The sequence below is a fragment of the Girardinichthys multiradiatus genome, chromosome 20, assembly GCF_021462225.1.
Source record: "Girardinichthys multiradiatus isolate DD_20200921_A chromosome 20, DD_fGirMul_XY1, whole genome shotgun sequence".
In the NCBI taxonomy this organism is placed as follows: domain Eukaryota; kingdom Metazoa; phylum Chordata; class Actinopteri; order Cyprinodontiformes; family Goodeidae; genus Girardinichthys; species Girardinichthys multiradiatus.
The window spans coordinates 34,001,425-34,021,283 of record NC_061812.1 but is presented as its reverse complement, the minus strand read 5'-3'; the positions used below and the strand labels follow the sequence as shown (position 1 = coordinate 34,021,283).

Genomic DNA, 19,859 nt, shown 5'->3' with positions numbered 1-19,859 from the left:
CCAACAGCAACATTATGTAAAGGCACTAGTTGTGCCTTAGTTAGGGATTCTGTATGTGTTTCAACTTTAACAGTCAAGTGGCAGACGGTATAAATGGAGACTGCTGGTCTGAACGCAGTCTGACTGTGAAAACAACATGCCAGCTCTGCATGATCTGGCTCAAAAGGGAAATGCTCTGCCTTTAAGATAATAAACACACATAAACACACTCCCATGCACACAGTATGTCCATATTGTACACTTCTATAGATGTAAATACAATATAACCCCCCCCCCCCCCCCCACACACACACAAACACGCACGCACGGTCACACAAATACACAGAAACATGCACCCTGAGACACACACCTGCATAGTTGTCCAGACCTGCACATAGAGTACACGCAGCTCTAAAGAAGACCAGGAAGCTGAGGCAGACAACACCATTACCTCTGTCTGGTTATCCTTCTGCCGCTGCACAGGGGACAAAAGTGGAAGAGAGGGAAGCTGAAGTATAATCTTATTTTATAGCACTGATTGTGGCTTTGCACAACACATACACATGCATAGGAACACAGATGACCACCGTCTTGGGCTTCATTGACAGATGGATGGACAGAGCATAGAAAGAGAGGGGGTGAGGAGCTGGAAATATAATCTCGCATGCTTGTTTTCTAATTTCCATCAGTGCATAAGTGAGTTATTTGAAATCTTCCTAATTAAGGAAGATGTCAAGAAGTCAATCCTCAAAGTCCTTTCATTCTGTGTTTGCCTGTGGACAACTTTTAATTCATTCAAAGTTTATTATCAGCTTAGATTCTAAGACTTGTGTGCTTTTGGTGAATGGATGTGTTTGCATGTAGTTTTATGTAGTCAGTTTTTCACAAATGTTTAATCAAGGATTAGTTTGAACTGTGGCCAGTATAAATACTTGATATCTATCTAGATATCTTATGCTCTCTTATATGTTCACATTTGCCTACAAACAGCGTTTTCTTCCACTATCTGGCTGGCTCTTCTGGCAAACCGGAGAACTGGCTGTTTTTCACAAATGAGGGAATGAGGGTCATCAAGCAGAACTCTTCTGCGGGGCAGGGATGCCAAAAATCCAGAGCAGGTGCATAATTTCAACTTCAGAAATCCGGCTGGAAATCTCAATATGTACTGTCCAATGATGTTGTCAGGAAGCAGGCAGGAACTTTGCTTACAGTGGCTTGCAAAAATATTTACATTGCCTGAACCACTACACATTTTGTCCAGTTATAGGCATAGTACTTCATCCTTATTTTATGTGATAAGACCAACAAAAAGAAGCAAATGACTGTGGAAAGAAAACATAGTTACATAGATACATAGTTTTCAACATTTTTTGAAATAAAAATGGAAAAATTGTGGTATGAATTTTGTATTCACCCCCTCCCCCCTGAATCCATATTTTGTAGAACCACCTTTTGCTTCAAGTACATCTGCAAGTTATGTCAATATGCCAGTGTACCAGCTTTGAACATCTGAAGACTAAAAGTTCTGCTATTCCTTGGCATAATAGCTCAGTCAGATTTGATGGAGACTGTCTGTGAACAAAAATCTTTGTGTATTGCCACAGACTCAAAGTTGAAATTACATCTGGACTTTGACTGGGCAACCTTTGCACATAAATATGCTTTGATCTATACCATTCCATAGCAGCCCCAGTCTCAGGCCTTCTTTTTAGTTTTTCACATGGTTTCTTCCAGGATTGTCTTGTATTTAGCTTTGTCCTTCTATCCAATTTTCCTGTCCCCGCTGAAGAAAATATTCACCACAGCATAATGCTGCACACACAAAGTTTCATTGTGGGGATGTTGTGCTCATCGTGATATGTAGGTATATATATATATATATATATAATTGTTTGCAATATGAAAGATTTTGCATATCAGTCAAAACATGGTCTCTTCTTAGCAGAGGACCATATGCTGTGCTGTATGTTTAAGTTTGTTGTCATGCTGGCAGGGTAATATTTGATGCTACAACGACAAAATTTTACTGTGGGATGGTATTGTGACATGTAGTGTTAGTTGCAGTATTAGTTATGCATGCAGTTTTGATTTCTATCTGGGTTATTTGGATGGCTGAATATAAATGCATCCACATTTATTAGTCTTATTTTTAATATTAAACTATGCAAACCTTATCCTTCTTTCTCACAATTATTCACTACTTTGTGATGGTAAAAAAACAAAACAAAATAAAATAGACAGAAGTTTGTGGTTGTAATGTGATAAATATGTTTGCCAGGCACTGTAAGTGATATAATTCAGAACAAATGTTTAAATGTACAGCATTAGCCTCCATAGCTTTCTATTTGTACTCGTACTCGTCGTCTTCCGCTTATCCGGGACCGGGTCGCAGGGGCAGCAGAGTCAGCAGAGACACCCAGACGTCCCTCTCCCCAGACACCTCCACCAGCTCCTCCGGGGGGAGCCCAAGGTGTACCCAGGCCAGCCGAGAGACATAGTCCCTCCAGCGTGTCTTGGACCGTCCCCTGGGCCTCCTCCCGGTTGGGTGTGCCTGTAACACCTCCCGAGGAAGGCGTCCAGGAGGTATCCGGTATAGATACCCAAGCCACCTAAACTGGCTCCTCTCGATGTGCAGGAGCAGCGGCTCCCTGATGGCCGAACTCCTCACCCTATCTCTAAGGGAGTGTCCGGCCACCCTACGGAATAAGCTGATTTCAGCCGCTTGTATCGGGGATCTCGTTCTTTCGGTCATAACCCAAAGCTCATGGACATAGGTGAGGGTAGGAACGTAGACCGACTGGTAAATCGAGAGCTTCGCTTTTCGGCTCAGCTCTCTCTTCACCATAACGGACCGGCACAGTGCCCCCATTACTGCGACAGCTGCACCGATCCGTCTGTTGATCTCCCGCTCCATTCTTCCCTCACTCGTGAACAAGACGCCGAGATACCTGAACTCCTCCACTTGAGGCAGGAACTCCCCTCCAACCTGAAGAAGACAAGCCACCCTTTTCCAGTCGAGTACCATGGCCTCTGACTTGGAGGAGCTGATCTTCATCCCAGCTGCTTCACACTCGGCTGCGAACCACCCCAGCGCATGCTGTAGGTCTTGGCTAGAGGGGGCCCGCAGGACCACGTCATCTGCAAAAAGAAGACGAAATCCACTGGTACCCAAAACAGACCTCCTCTGGCCCTTGGCTGCGTCTAGAAATCTTGTCCACAAAAGTTGTGAACAGGACCGGTGACAAAGGGCAGCCCTGCCTGAGTCCAACATGCACCGGGAACAGGTCCGACTTAGTGCCGGCAAACCAAACTCCTGCTCCGCTTGTACAGGGACTGGATGGCCCCTGATAAAGGGCCCCCGATTCCATACTCCTGGAGCAACCCCCACAGGGCATCACGAGGGACACGGTCGAATGCTTTCTCCAGGTCCACAAAACACATGTGGACCGGTTAGGCAAACTCCCAAGATGGTGGTCAAGTACCCTGTAGAGGGTATAGAGCTGGTCCAGTGTTCCACAGCCAGGACGAAAACCACTGTCCCCAAATGCCACGCAACGTTGAAGAGGCGTGTCAACCATGACAGCCCCACAATATCCAGAGATTTGAGGTACTCAGGGCGGATCTCATCCAACCCTGAAGCCCTGCCACCGAGGTGGTTAAAAAGCTCCACCAGGTAATGCGTGATGGCCCAATTGAGGAGATCCTCAAAGTACACCTTCCACCGCCCGATAATGTCCTCAGTCGAGATCAGCAGCCTCCCACCCCAACTGTAAACAGTGTTGGCAAAGCGCTGCTTCCCCCTCCTGAGGCGCTGGACGGTTTGCCAGAATCGCTTCAAGGCCAACCAGTAATCCTTGTCCATGGCGTCACCGAACTCCTCCCAGGCCCGAGTTTTTGCCTCTGCCACAGCCCGGACCACGGCACGCTTGGCCTCACGGTACCCGTCAGCTCCCTCAGGAGTCCCACAAGCCAACCATAGCCGATAGGACTCCTTCAGCTTGACAGCGTCCCTTACTGCCGGTGTCCACCACCGGGTTCTGGGATTGCCGCCGCGACAGGAACCACAGACCTTACGGCCGCAGCTACAGGCAGCAGCATCGACAATAGATGCGGAGAACATGGACCACTCGGACTCTATATGTCCAACATCCCCCGCAATCTGGTCAAAGCTCTCCCGGAGGTGGGAGTTGAATACATCCCTGTCCAAGTGCTCTGCAAGGCGTTCCCAGCAGACCCTCACTATGCGCTTGGGCCTGCCAAGTCTGTCCGGCTTTCTCCTCCTCCAGCGGATCCAACTCACCACCAGGTGGGGATCAGTGGACAGCTCAGCCCCTCTCTTCACACAAGTGTCCGAAACATGCGGCCGAAGGTCTGATGATACGACAACAAAGCCGATCATTGACCTCCTGCCTAGGGTGACCTGGTGCCAAGTGCACTGATGGACACCCTTATGTTTGAACATGATGTTCATTATGGACAATCCGTGACTAGCACAGAAGTCCAATAACAAAGCACCACTCTGATTCAGATCGGGGAGGCCATTCCTTCCGATCACGTATCTCCAGGTGTCACTGTTGTTTCCCACGTGGGCAGCAAACAAACCCATGCCAGCTTGCTGCCTCTCCCCGTGGGCCACTGCAGAGTAGAAGAGAGTCCAGCCCCTCTCGAGGAGATGGGTTCCAGAGCCCACGCTGTGGGTGGAGGCGAGCCCAACTATTTCTAATCGATATCTCTCGACCTCCCGCAGAAGGTCAGGCTCCTTCCCCCCCAGCGAGGTGACATTCCATGTCCATAGAGCCAGCCTAAGCATCCGCTGAGGTCTCCACCTTCGTCCGCCGCCCAATCCTCTTTGCACCGGTCCCTCACGGTTCCCCCTGCAGGTGGTGGGCCCACTGGGGGTTGGCCTCGCGTCTCTCGTTCGGGCTTGGCAAGGAGTCCCGCGAGGAGCAACCTGGCCACCAGGCGCTCTCCGGCAAGTCCCAACTCCAGGCCTGGCTCCAGGGTGGGACCCCGGCTCTGCCGTACTGGGTGACATCATGTGCCTTGATCTACTAGTCCTCATGAAGGATTCTTTCTATTTGTGTCTGGGGTAAAACGGTTAACAGTTAACCCCCTCTCCTCATTTAAAACCGTAGACTGTTTGACAGAGGAAACAGACAGACAGACAAGTGCTATGGAAGACCTCCAGCCAAGCTCTGTAAACAAGCGAGACACATTTATCCACAAAGCCATCACAGAAAAACCACATTATTCTCTGACTCAGCAAGCCTGCTCAGTGTTGTCGTGGATAAAGGCAAGTAAGCCACAGGTTTAAGTGTTCACATAAGGCCAACCACTGTGTGAAAGTGTGGTCTTGCTGGTAACAAGATTATTTCCTATGTCTGGATGGGGCTTCACTATAAAATACAGGCAGAAAGAGCCGGGAGAGGTTTCAGTGAAAATAACGATGCAATATGAAACCTGCGTTTCCACTTAATCTGGCAGGGAGCATCCATTAAACTGCAATTACTTTTATTATGCTCTCTTCTGTCTTTATTGCAGGGTGAAGCTCAAAGGAAATTTTTAAGCCCCAGTGGGAGACAAAGATTCATATGTGTAAGCGAATAGGGTACATTCAATTACAGAGCATTGATGCCCATAGCATTACCAATGATTTGATAAACTGAATTAGCCATAATGTTGTCTAAGATATGGCTGAAAGTAATGCCAACACCCTAGCTGTGACAGTGATTTGTAATTCAACCCATTGTTTGTCTGTAGAATGGTTGCTAGAGGCAAAAAGTCGAACCACATTCCCTAACCTGCCCCGGCCACATTGTTAGACCTGGACATTGCGTCATGATCTCCTTTATGAGTGTCAAGCCATTTAAAAGGAGAGAATGGGGGAGAGAAGAGAGATGGCTGGGCAACAGCACCTTAAGTGAAACAAATGACATGCTTGCAGCACCTGACCAGACTACTCAGATTTATGGGAAGCAAAAGATGCATGAGTGTCAGTAAATCTAATTTTACAGAGCCAAAGAAGACGTATGCATACAGACCGAGCTACTCTGCTTCCTCTGCCGTCTGATAACTCTGAGAGGTCGGTGAAAGGGCAGCAAGCATGTCACATTTAACAGACAAACCAGGAGGGAGGAGTGGCACGTTGGAAAGTAGGACAAGAACAGAGAGGACTACTGTAAAAACCCATGGGATATTCATAGCTAAAGAAAGACCACACAGAGTAAGGGCAGTGTCTAGTTTACTGAGCTGGAACACTAGCCTGTTAGACCAGCATGACAGCAGAAGGCCGGTGTGCATGTTTATATGCTTTCATTGAAGTGTCCTTTGCTTTCTATACCGCATAGCAGCTTAAATTCACCAGCTGTGTGAAAACTGCAATTTTCATCATTCCTTCTCACACAAGCAGCCTTATATATAAAGCATTTTAAAGGACACTGAGGCAATAGAGATGATCAAATACCAAACATCTTCCTCAAATATTGGAAGACTGATGTGTGACTCACTGACATGCAGTTAATTTAAGCTTCATTGAGCTTGAGGTCCCCAAAGACAGGATGCATCAGAGTTCTTATTTTATGCCTGTTTAATCTGAAAATGACAGTACACATAATTGCAAAACTTTTTTTTTTCTTTTGGAAGTACCCCATTCTTTATAATCTCAGAAACAAAACAATCCAATTATATTTGCAACATACATGCTATATTCAGAGAGACTGTGACAAAAAATAAGCAGCTTCTGTAAATCTTTTTATTTGAAGAGAGGAGGACAATTGGCTATGCAAGCTAATACAGGATGGCTATAGACTATTTCTTTAAGCAGTGAACTCTTTACTGTTTGTTTTTCCTTTTAACAAATATGGACTATCCCGGAGCCCTGCCTCAAGCTCCAGTTATAGATTAGCAGCAAACTGATTATGTGCAACTGTTCCTTCAAGAATATAAAATATACCATTTGTTCATACTGGGAAAAAAAACGACATCATTTTATTTGTGTCACGGCAGAAGATTATGTTGTTAGCAGCAACTAAGCTACACTAACCAAACTGTACCTTAACATTAAGAACGAAATAATGAATAAAACTGAATATTAACAAATGAACATTTTAACAAATGTAAATCAGAAAAAGAATAGCATGTGTATGTATTAAGCCCTGCTTTCCTCCCCTAAATAAAGTATATCTGTGTGTAACTCAATCTTAGCATAAATGCAGCTGTTCTGTGAAAGCCTCAGATGTTTAGTGAATGAACAGCATCATGAAGACCACTAAACACAGTAGATAGGTCAAGTTGTGGGGGTCCTTAAAGCAGGGTTAGGTTAAAAAACAACAAACCAAGCTTCGGATCTCACAAAGCACTGTTCCATTCATTATCCGAAAATGGAAAAAGATTCAAACCTAACAAGACATGGCTGGACAAGGGGAGCATTGAGATAAGCAGTAAGAGGCCCATGGTAACTCTGGAGGAGTTGCAGAAATCCTCAGCTCATGAAGGAAAATATGTTAACAGGACAACTATGAGTCACGTATTCCACAAATCTGGTCTTTGTGGAAAAGTGTGGAAAAGAAAGCCATTGTTGAATTAAAGACATTTGCAGTTTGCCACAAGCCACACAGGGGACATAGCTAATATGTGAAAGAAGCTGCTCTGATCAGAGAACAAAACCTAACATTTCGCCGACATACAAAGTGCTATGTGTGGTGGAAAAATAGCTCCAGATCCCAACATGGAGGCACATCATGGAGGCACATCAATCAGATGCTAATAGGTCCAGCAAAAAACCCATCAAGTACAGTTAAAGTTGACCTACAAGAAATAGAAGAAAAGACATGGCCATACTTTAGGGAACAGTTTAACTATAAATACAAGAAAGGCAACAATTTTGTTTTACAGTGTAAACTTAGTTTGCAACTATGTAAACTATCAGCAGTTAAAAACTCAACATCGAACCAATGCAAGCACCTGGAGGTAAGTGAAAACAAAATTTGGAGTTTAGTGAGAAACTATGCTCATTTTAGTTGGACAGTGGTGCAGGAAATGCTCATGTTTTTATATTAACTTTACCAGATGAAATCTAAAGCTAGAAATAACATAATTACACATAAGCAGGCAGAAAACCAACACTGAATGCCTGTGACCTTCGATCCTTTTGAAGGCACTGCATTAAAAAGCTGACATCATTCTGTAACAGATAATACATTGTGGGCTCAGGAACACTTCAGAAAATCATTCTAGGTTAAGTGCAAGTTAAAACTCAACCATGCAAACCAAAAGCCATATATCAACAACACCCAGAAACACCTCCACCTTCTCTAGGCCTGAGCTCATCTGAGATGGACTGACACAAAGTGGAAAAGTCTGCTGTGGTCTGACGAGTACGCATTTCAAATTGTTGTCTGGGCCAAAAAAGAAAAGGACTATACGAATTGTTATTATCACAAAGTTCAAACGCCAGCATATATGATGGTATGGGGGTGTGTCAATGCCCATGGCAGGGATAACTTGCACATATGTTAAAACACCATTAAAGCTGAAAGGTACATACAGGTTTTGAAGCAACATATGCTACCATCTAAGCGATGTCATTTTCAGGGACATTCCTGCTTATTTCAGCAAGACAATGCCGAGCCAAATTCTGTACGTGTTACAACAGCGTGGCTTCATAGTAAAAGAGGGCAGGTACCAGACTGGCCTGTCTGCAGTCAAGATCTGTCTCCCACTGAAAATGTGTGGCGCATTATGAAGAGCAAAATACAACAACGGAGGTCCTGGACTGGCGAGCAACTGAAGTTTTACATCAAACAAGAATGGAGAAGAATTTCACCTACAAAGCTTCAACAATTAGTGTCCTCAGTTCCTGAACACCTATTGGGTATTGCACCAGTTCCAGCTTTTTGGAACATGTTGCAAGCAAATTAAAAATGAGTGAATATTTGCAAAAAACAATAAAGTTTATAAGTTTTAACATTAAATATTTTGTCTTTGTAGTGTATTCAATTGCATATAGGTTGAACAGAATTTGCAAACCACTGTATTCTGCTTTTATTTATGTTTTACAAAATGTCCCAACTTCATTGGAATTGTTTTTGTTTTTGTTTATGTCTTTTATTTTTGTGTTGCATTTTCATTTTTAAAGGTGGTACTTTAACTAAAAACCGTTTGAGAGCAATTTCTCCTGTTTTCCTTCATGTAATTCCTGACAGGGACTTTCTTCTGCTCAAAAATACATTGAAGATTGTTGTTGTAAAGTGACAAAATGTGAAAAAGTTCGGAGTTATGAATATTTTTGCAAGGAATTGAAAGATGTTGTGAATCCCAGCTTTCTGGAAACTGATCAGCGTAACAGTGTATTTTGTGTAATCGCTAGATTTGTTTACTTCAGTCAGTGTGCTGTGTTAATGTACTGATTAGTGATCACTGCAAAAGCCTTCATACTGGTTGAAACAAAGAGACCCAGGCTGCATACAAATATGCATATGTCTCTGTGGAGCTGTGATGTAACCTTTCTATCGCCTTTCAATCGAGTCACACAGCCTGTGGCACATGACTGGCATGTCATATCACATGTGGCTATGCAGGGCCTCTTTGGTGGTATTACAACCAACTGTGTGTGTAACATGTTATTTGATGATGAATAGAGCCAAAACATTAGGTTTTTGGGGCTGATGTCTTAAAATGTATGCTTCTCACAATGTGCAGGAGTGCATCGTGCTTTTGTCAGTTATGCTTGCAATACTTGAAATTTCTTTTGAAGCTGAGACAGCTTCTGAAGCTCAGCAAGGTCTACATCTTGGTGCAAACAACAAAGTGGGCGCGCGCTGAGTACCTTTGATGCCATGCTGCAGATTTGGGCTCACGAGCAGACTAATTCAAAGACCAGTAAAGAAGACATTAAGACTTGGCTGGATGATAATCTGTTCCTTTGACGAGTTGTGAGAATTTGAGCTAACTGCAATTAGAAATAGTGCAGTTATTTGAACAGTTATGGTATTTTAAGGCTGTCAGTCATATTTTAAAATGGAAATCAATAGATTTAAATGTTTTTGGTCTATTAGCTACTTGAGCTGTAATAATTTTTACAAGCCCTCAGATTTCACATGAAGATTTCAACTTCAGTGCTGTTAAAGCTTTTGTCTTTGTTCAAGACAAATGAGAAGAAGGCCCAAAATTATCACTAAGCTTCTTCTGTCATTTTAAAGTTTAAAACACTTTATTAAATGCTGAAAATGGATTTTATCTCTGAAGTGCAAAGTGAAGTTACACTTGAACTAAATTTCAACATATTTTATTGGATATCTTTAGGTTATAGACCAATCCAAAGCACTTTCCGTAACTGGTAAGTAGAACAAAACAAATTCATAAAAATAAAAATCTGAGCGTGGATATGTCTCCTTTAGCCACTGGTGGAAGAAAAACAGTTTGAGCCTTGCCCTAAGACACGTAGGGGACACCGCAAACATGTGGAAGAATCTGCTCTGGTGAAATCAGAAGTATATCCATGTGTTACAATGCCCCAGTTAAAGTCCACATCTAAATCTACTTGAGAATTAAATTTACTATTCTCAGACGTTCTCCATCCAATCTGAGTTACAGCAATTTTACAAAGCAGAAAGCGGAATACCTTCCATCTAAGTGCAAAGCTGCTAGAGACATAAATCCAGATACCACAAAGACTTCAAGCTGTTCTTGCAGCAAAAGGTGGTTCAAAGTATTGACTTAGAAGATCTATGGAAATATAGTGCCCTATAAAATCCATTTTATTTATTATTTCAATCTGTTTTGTCTTCCTAAAAGTATTTTTAATGATTAATTTTTCTAAAACAAATGCAGTTACATCCTAAATTCTAGAATCCAAAGGAATAATAAAAAAAAACTAAATTTGAAGGGTAAAAGTACTTCATTGATCCCTTCAAATGCATATTACAGTTTCAGAATATTTTATACAAAAAATGTTTTAAACAATCTCGTATTTTCCTTCTACTTTACAATTATGCTCTACTTTGTGTAGGTCTAAAACTGAAGCAGGGTTCCAACCCTATTTTTATAAAACTATTTCCTTTACTTTTTGTCACATTCTGGTCATTTCGGTGCAACATATCAACATTGAACCTGCTTAAATAGTAGTTGTGACCATAGTGAAACAAGACAATGCAAGAACTGACTTCAGATTGTTGGATTCTGTTATAGGGCCATTTCACTCCTTTTGCACTTTTTAAGCTAACTCAGATCCCCTTTATTTCAAAATGAAGAACAAATCAACAGATTAAATAAAATGTGCAAACACTACACTAAACGTATGCTCTAATAAAAGCAGATTTTTCAAGTTTGTGAAATGTTTTACCTTAATTTTTTGTGTAAGAGTTTCTAAAAATAGCAGTTTTAGTACATTGTTTGACATTTGTCCCAGCTAATGAGCCACAAGTGCAGCTGAACCTGAATTTAAGGCTGTCTAAGCACAAACTGGGTAGCACAATGGCCCCTTTAATGATTTATTCATCCAGCCAGTCAATAACCAAAATACTAATGGGTAACATGTTAAAATTAAAGTGTGATTTGGGCAATTAAAAGACAAAGCATGTCAAAATTATTAACTGAAAGTGAAAACCATAGCATTTAATAAACATTGTTGGACTATAATTAAGAAAGAAAGCCTTTGGAACATAAAACATTTTTCTGTATACTCTGTTCACATACTTATCCACACCTGGAAAACTATTAAAGTAAATCTCAAATGTGTCCAGACACTTTAAGACTTTGTAGCAAACCCAATAAAGTTTAAGGCTGTGAAAAGGTTTAAGAGGTATGAAAACCTTTGTAAGAAACAGTAGCCACCATTCTCTCTGGGTATATGAAATCTAGGACTCAGTGACTATGGGGTTTAAAAACTATCTTGACAATTTAGAAGCTAATATTAAATTATGACATAAACCAGGAAGCAAAAAGTTGAGGTGTCACAAATCAGGACAAAGCATGATTTGACATCTTCTGGGAGTTATTGCTCCTCTTGTCTAGAGCCTGTTAGCTGAATCAAAAAGTGTCCCAGATCGTTCTTTCAGCATCTGTGACACCGTCCCAGTGGACCTCACCGAAGCAGCAAATGACGCACTGCAGTCATGGCTTTTGTCTTAGCTGTCATCATGAGCAGCTCATTTTCTCCAGGTCAATTGCTCATCATGGTGGATCTAAAAAAAAAAAACCTGATCATTGGATATACCTAGCAATGCTTAGGGTTTTAATGGCGTACTCCTGCAGCTTTTGTGTGATTAAAATGAGTTCATAGTAATGTCTACATCAAAGCCCTTGCTGGCAGTTTCTCACCCTTATCTACATCACCATGAGGCACATTTGCATAAAGCACACCCAGTGGCTAGTTTGGCTGCACCAACAACCTAATGCAATGGCTAATTTAAACCTATCAGAATATACTTTTTTCAGAGGTGATCCATAAGGGAACTGAAGTTAAAAAAGAACCTCTCTGAAGTGAAAAACAGGTCCTGAAGTAATTTGTAATAAAAAGGTTTTTAATTATTAATCATATGATATACTATTATCTGAAATCATAGAGGGCTGGTCTAATTAATATCTAATGATATCAACAATTCATTCCAATACATTCAACATTACATTGAATTCAGGATTTAAATCCATCTGTCAATTCAGCTATTGTCCATACAAGCATACAAACATGATTCTGGCAGGGTTGTGGCAGGCTGGTGCCTATCTGTCATTGGGCGAGAAGTGGTGGGCACCCACTCCACACAGAAATAACAACCATGCACACACACACAAATATGCATGCGGGCACACACATGGGCTCAGAGTAACGGATTAACCTAGGAGTCAAGTTTTTAAACAGTCTGACTCTAATTTAATAATCAAGATGTTGTTAAAAATTGATTATCTTCATTAAATAATATTATATTGGTGACAATATGTTTACTTGAAAATTCCACTTCTCTGATTTTAACTTCCATGCATTGATGAATTTATCTAGTAGATGATTGAAACTCTGGTTTGTGGTAGGTGATCAAACAAATAAAATGTTCGGAAACAACAGTTTTAAAGACAATAATTATTCCTCCAAAACAAATCAATGTTTGGCATTTGAAATTACAATATAATTATTTAGAAATTATTTAATTTTTTATCTCTGCTGCTCATAGGATTGGACTGTATATGATTTTGCATGAGCTGTACAGTAGCACAATTTGTTGCACTGTTGCCTTGAAGCAAGAAGGTCCTTGGTTCAACTCCCTGCCGGGGGTCTGTTTGCATGTTCTCACCGTGCACGCATGGGTTCTCTCCGGGTACTCCAGCTTCCTCCCACAGTCCATAAACATGAAAGTTGGATTCATTGGTGTCTCTAATTTGCCCTTAGGAATGAGTATGTGCTTGTTTATCCCGTATGTCTCTGTGTTGCTCTGAGATGGACTGTGACCTGTCCAGGGTGTACCCTGCCTTTCACCTGTAGACCACAGGAGATAGGCACCAGCTCCTCCGCAACCCTGTAGAGAGGAAGTGGGTATGGAAAATGGATGGATGATTTTGTACAGGAACTCTGAAAGGTTTAAGTGTTCTAAGCTACTTCATTGGAAATGCTGAGAAGGGAATATTGCTACAAAAACAGATCTTATCAGAGAAGAATCTGTTGATCTGGTTCTATCTTTACACTGATAACACAGCTCTGTGCATGCTGCTCTAAATTGTAAATTAAAACAAATCAGAAAAATCCAGCTTATGCACACTGTGGTTTCATATAACCAGACTTATAACTACTGCAGTAAAGTAAAAACCTAATACAGTCAGGCTGTATGAAAAGGTTTTGGTAATGCTTTTAATGAAAACTTGCATAAAAATGTGTGGTTGGTGCTTGACAGATGAGGTAAACAATAACAAAATATGTTCATAATATTTGGTCAAAGTAGGCGTGGCATTTTAAAGCTTTAAATGGAAAAATCACGTAAGAATGTTGCTGCAATGACAAGAATAAGCTACACTCAAACCCCAGTATGGAGTAATACCTATACATAAATACATTTAAATAGGATTTTGCATGGTAGTGCCAGCTTCAGCTTGTTTTGCCAACATGAAAAAATATACTTCTGCCATAAATTAAGTTATTGTCACTGTTTCCTAACCTGCCATGTATTTTGGCATATCTGAAAACATGTTTTATGTGGCTCCAAACGTGATGAAATAAAACCTATTTTATTAAGCATCAAGTTAAGCATCGTTTTTCCTTCTCTCCTCCACACCTTTCTCCTTCCCGTTACCTTTTTACCCCACCTCTCTCTCTTTCGTGCTTCTTTTTTTCCTTTTCCTTTCTGTCTCTGTAACAATTGAAATAATCCCAAAGCAGTTTCTAATAAAGTTTCTTTTATAAATATCAAACAGAGCATTAAAGCGTTAGCTGTAATTCTCCACTTGTGAAAGTAAATCTGTTGGGCTTTTTCTTGGCTCTCAGACAACAATTCTGAGCACTACTCTGCCAGACAGGACACAGTTATAAAAAAATTCAAAAATAATGCACCCCTGTTTTGTAAATTCAGTGTGTATTGCGACAAAGGTTGTAAAATGCATAGTTTGTAACTGCATCAGGATGGTGCATGTTAGTTTTTACAGGACCTCACTGTCTCATATATTTAATTATTTTCCATACTTAATGATCACCTGACAGAGTCTATGAGTGATCCTAAGTGGTCAAATAACTATTAGCTAAATTATTAAGAATGTAATATAGTCAGCCATTAATTAGAACCCCTCACCATGCCAAGGTAAGTGAATCTTTTTCAGTGCTGACAAAGTGTCTGCATAGCGCAGCATGGGAGAACATAATCAGGTTAGGGTTAGGGTTACTGTACTGTATTGCACCGACTACGCCAAAACAAATTCCTTGTATGTCCAAAAACGTACTTGGCAATAAAGCTTTTCTGATTCTGATTCTGATTCTGATTCGGTTATTGCTGAGACATTATTTGCTTATGCTCTGTAGCTGTGACACATATGTGCAGCATTTATGGGTTCTCTAAATGACAACATTTAAACAAAATCTTTGTCTTAATGGGTATGAGCTTATGTATGGCCAGTAGGAAATGTCTGGGAGCAGTAGTTCCTATTTTGTGTGTTTTTGTATTCAGCACAAGAATAACAAATATAATCATAAGTTTCCAGATGCACATCCTCGTGTCTAATTAACCAGTCACAACAAAGAAAGCATGATATGCTGGTTTTGATTTATCTAGAATAGCCAGAGGAGACGATAGATATCACTCAGTGCACAGTCATTCACAATCAGGTGTGCGACCTTGCTGAGGAAGGACCCAAGCCTCAACCCTCATCTTCCAGAAGCCATTTTAAGAGTCCGCAAATCAACCGCAGGATGTCAGTAAGAGATTCACTGATTATCAAATTTGTCAGTGGAAGTGTTCAGCAGCTGAGGTTATGGATGATTTAACTGATTCAGGGAGAAAACAAGATGAGGATAAGGTGCTGTCTTTTTCTCTCTGGCTCTCTGACCTCGATGGCTGATTACTAAACAGCAGTGCACATCTCATATGAGTCTGGCTAATCCTGAGGATTCCCAGGTGAGAGATATGTAATTACACTGGCTGAAAAAGCAATCAGCATGATCAGACTAAACGCTATGAGCACTAATTTACATAATGCACACCTATTTTGCAGGGCAAAAAGTCTCCATTTGGAACAGTATCACTTTAACCTTGATGAAAACAAATCTGTGCAGCCAAAGACAATATATTATCATTATTTTAAGTTGCAGGGGTAACATTTATTAATTTTACATGAACATTACCAAAACAAGCAGACAGAACCAAAGCATAATAGATGTTGTATAGTTGAGTCTTGATCCAAAATCTTACTCTTCTTTTTCTTACCAAAAGTCAAATGCAACAAAAGCTTCTGAAGTAAACTTCTCCACTGAACAGGTCAGCTTTTTTTCTTACCATCCCCACAGATTTATTCAATCACATAATTAATGCCAAGTAGAGTTCAATACGTCACCCTTAATAACCCCAACTCTTTTATTCCTCTCTAATGTAACCCAGAAGCAAAGGGAAATTCCTTTGAAGAGCTGAAAACATTACTATATTTTTGCGAAAGGCTTTAGAAGCACTCAGGCGTCGGCAAATCCAGGAAAATGAAGCTTACTCATCTCTAACTCTGAGCTGTGTTCGCTGGTGTGAGATCACTAACGTCCTCTTTGTTTCCCTGTCCCCACTATTCGCACATACTTAATTGCCACTGTGTGTCAATTTAACCTAATAAGATACCTTCCCCTCCGCCCTCTCCATCTACTAGTTGTTCCGAAAAAAGGTCTCTGTGTCACTTTCTGCTTCCTTCAATCCTCTCCCTCACATCCCCCCTCTTCGCTGTGTGGCAGCTGAAAGCTCTTTAAAGATGCCCGGGGGCTTAACCACTTTGACATTATTACATGAGCCTGACTCACTCAAACCAATCTCAAGCTAATTGAGAAGCTTACGTCTTTACCACAGCTGCTTTCAGAGGAAGAGAGGAAGCTCCTAGTCCACTGTGCCAACTGACATTATATTAAACAGACCTGATTTGCTTATGCTATATTTTCTAAATGGAGATGTACCTTACAGTACTGATCTGAATTTATTCTGTAAAGCAGTGATAACTTTAGAGGATTCTTACATAAACAGCGATTTGAGCTCTGTGGTTCGGTAAATGTACTGAGAACTCAGATGAGCCTACAGAAAAGTTTAAAGTTTATTAGTTAAAGTTTAAAGTTTATTAGTTAAGCAGGATACTGCGTTTTTTGCAAACCTGATCAAGCTCATACCTTCTCATGTGCACAAGACACAGAATGCTACTTAGGCTAGGTTGTATTCCTACATTCATTGGCATTTAACCCTCCTGGGGTCCTTTGACATTTGTTTTGCTGTTTTATGCAAATTACATACAATTTGGCTTGCTTATGTCTTTTAGGGGGAATTTTTCATTATCTTTAATGAACCTTTTAAACTAAACAGAGTAATATATGTCCCTTCAACATTGTTTTTATTTAAAGTTAAATAATTATGGATTATTTCGGGGATATTTTAAAATACCTGCATACAGACAAAATAAGTGAGTTTTTGCTGTTATATTAATATCTAATTTTTTTACATGTGTTGATCACCTGACCACTTTTGAATGAGAGTTCGATACTCTAAACACAGTCTATGAGTGCCCCCAAGTGATGAAATAATTATTAATTGAATTTCCCAGAAAATAGATCAGATTGCCATGCTGTTGGAGACACTTCAAGCTTTTAGCATGCAGTGAGGGATTCTTCATAGTGATAGTGATTCCCTTGATGAAGGAAATCACTATCACCAGACACCAATGATAAAGCTGAGTGCATCTTCTATTCGCTGAACCACTGAAAATAAACTAGAACTAAAATGTACTAATGATAAGCATACAATGCTATTGTAAATCACTTTTACCTAAATTTTTACATCAATTGATTTAAATTAGTTGGCACTCAAAATAACAGCAGTCCTGCATTTGTCATATGTATTTAACAAGGTACACTGACCTAAATTCACCGATTAGCTTGATTTTATTTTGCTGTTTCTGCAGCAACGTTATGCCCTCGTATAAACTGCTTTCAAAATGTGAAGGCAAATGGATTAGCAAAGAATAAAAGGAGAAGTAATGTAGGAGGGTAAAAATAAACCCTTAATGAAACATCAAGAAACAAACTTGGCATAGCTAGGATGGCTTTCTGCCTTAGCTAAGGGTAAGAGGCACCCAACAAGGAGGCGAAGGTAAGCTTAGCAGCATTTTTTGACATCTTATTCTTTCTTTCTATTTTTACCTTAGCAGATAAAATGAGAGAAGCATTCTCTGAAGCTCCTGCTCAACAAGGATGAGTTGATTTTTGCAGAGTTTTCAAAACCAAAGCCTGACTCATATTTCCCAGACTGCTCGGTCTCCTCTCACATTTAATATAACTGTGTGGCTGTGACACAAAATGTGATAGCAACGCTTCCTGTGCCAAGTACACAGTGTGCCTTGCTGAGGGCGGGGACACTGTAGATGAGGGAAACTCTCTTGTCTTGGTACACATATTGGTATGGTCTAAAGTCAGCAATGATGGCGGCCCTTCAATGAAATTCCAGCAAAAATGAAAAACAGTAAGCAAAGAGCTCAGATAGAATGTCACAAAATAAGCACACTGTCTTTCTTGGTGTGAGCACTTAGCCCTATTGCTGTGAGCTGGCACATAGAATGAGATGTCCCTTTGGTGAGTGGTTTGAGTCAGCAGAGAAGAAAAAGTAGCTCTTAAAATCCATAAGCATTATAAGGCGAAGTAAACTGCACCGAGACTAAAACGGAACATAGATGGAAAGCTTGTTGTAGGTGTAACTGGCATTGCCACTTTTTTAAACTAAAGTATGGAAACAAAAGTTTGTTTGTTTGTGGAACACAAACTTTTTTTGGTTCAGTATGGAACTCAGTATGGAGTTAGTTAGATAACCTGTTGAAAACCTGGGAGGTACTTAAAAAGAATGTGGATCAGACAAAGCATTGCAAAAACTAGCTTAATTGGCTGCAATTCATGCACAGTTAAGCCTAAAATTGTTTACACCAGTGGTTAGATTTAAAGTAGTGCTGTAATCTAGACCGCCTAAGCCAAGACAGAGTAAAGACAGACAGACCAGAAAACTCTGAAGAGCACATAGCTAGAAGAGCACATCTGTTATTTTCTCAGGAGCTCTCTTGGAGTGATCAACAACAATAAATCATCAAAATATTAGTTGAAACATACAAAAAGCTGGTCAGCAATTATGAGAAGGATTTAGTTGCTGTATGCCATGAGAGATTTTTCCATTATTTGTTGAAAAGGTTATAAACAATTTTTACCATGTTTTTGTTTAAATAAAATACAACTTAAACACATAATGTCTTTCAAAGCTCACACTGTTGTTTTATTATCTTTTGAAAGATTATTACATCAATTTCTTATAAGAAAAAAGTTCTGAATTACATGAAAGTACTGTAAAATTTAACTTGGCTTAGAAATAACTTTGAGCTCGGATGTAACATAAGCAGCATAGGTTGAATATAGCATTTTTCTACTGTTAAAACAAGTGCATAATTTAACATTTTTAAAGCCACATTTATTTATCACCTGCAAAATGAAACAAGATATCACGAGAAAATGGAGGTTGTTATATTGTAGTAACTGGATATTTTTAGGGGATAAAATAGCTGTCTAGAGATAAAGACCTTTTAGACGTTTTAATAAAACCTCCAAACAAAGAAGGGTTAGAGTAGGGTAGGACTAGATAAAATGCATGAAGATATTCCTAGACATGAACAATATGTGAGACCCTAACTCTTTTATATTTACTGCAAACGCACCTCTTCCACAACTTTTTAGAAAGTCAGCCGGGTAGTTTTTGTGTAGTCTGGTTTGGAGATGAAGAAGTTAGAAATATAAAACTAGGGTGTAAAGTCTCAAAGACATTATTTTTGTCCGAAAATAACTTCAATGAAGGCGCTGGAAATAGCCCTGAAAAACAGCCTTTTTGTTAACACTGGTATATTTAGACTTATGTTATGATGAGTGAAGGGGTAGCTTTTTTGAAATCTGAGGTTGAATTTTCATCAAGTAAAACTTCTATTTAAAAAACATTAACCAATTATAAAGAGTCTCCAGCAGAGTTGTAGATACAGTGATGGGAAAAAGTAGGACACCCCATTAAATATTCATTCGTTCAAAACAAATGTTCACATGCTCATGTTTAAGTATTTTTTATCTCTGTAACAGGTAAACACAACTAATCTACCTTGTTTTAGTAGCTAGTGTTTCCTCCATTAGATGAACAAATGTTTGTGAAAAACGT

At 40.2% G+C, this 19,859-nt stretch overlaps 1 protein-coding gene across 5 annotated transcripts in view; it reads right to left on the bottom strand.

The window, feature by feature from the left end:
- Window positions 1-19,859, bottom strand: part of dlgap4b (discs, large (Drosophila) homolog-associated protein 4b) — a 172,030-nt gene that overhangs the window by 76,372 nt on the left and 75,799 nt on the right. For all 5 annotated transcript variants that reach the window (XM_047347281.1, XM_047347282.1, XM_047347285.1 and 2 more), the window contains exon 3: window positions 350-454. The gene's annotated coding sequence lies outside the window, so the exon portion shown is untranslated. The remainder of the gene's footprint in view (window positions 1-349; window positions 455-19,859) is intronic.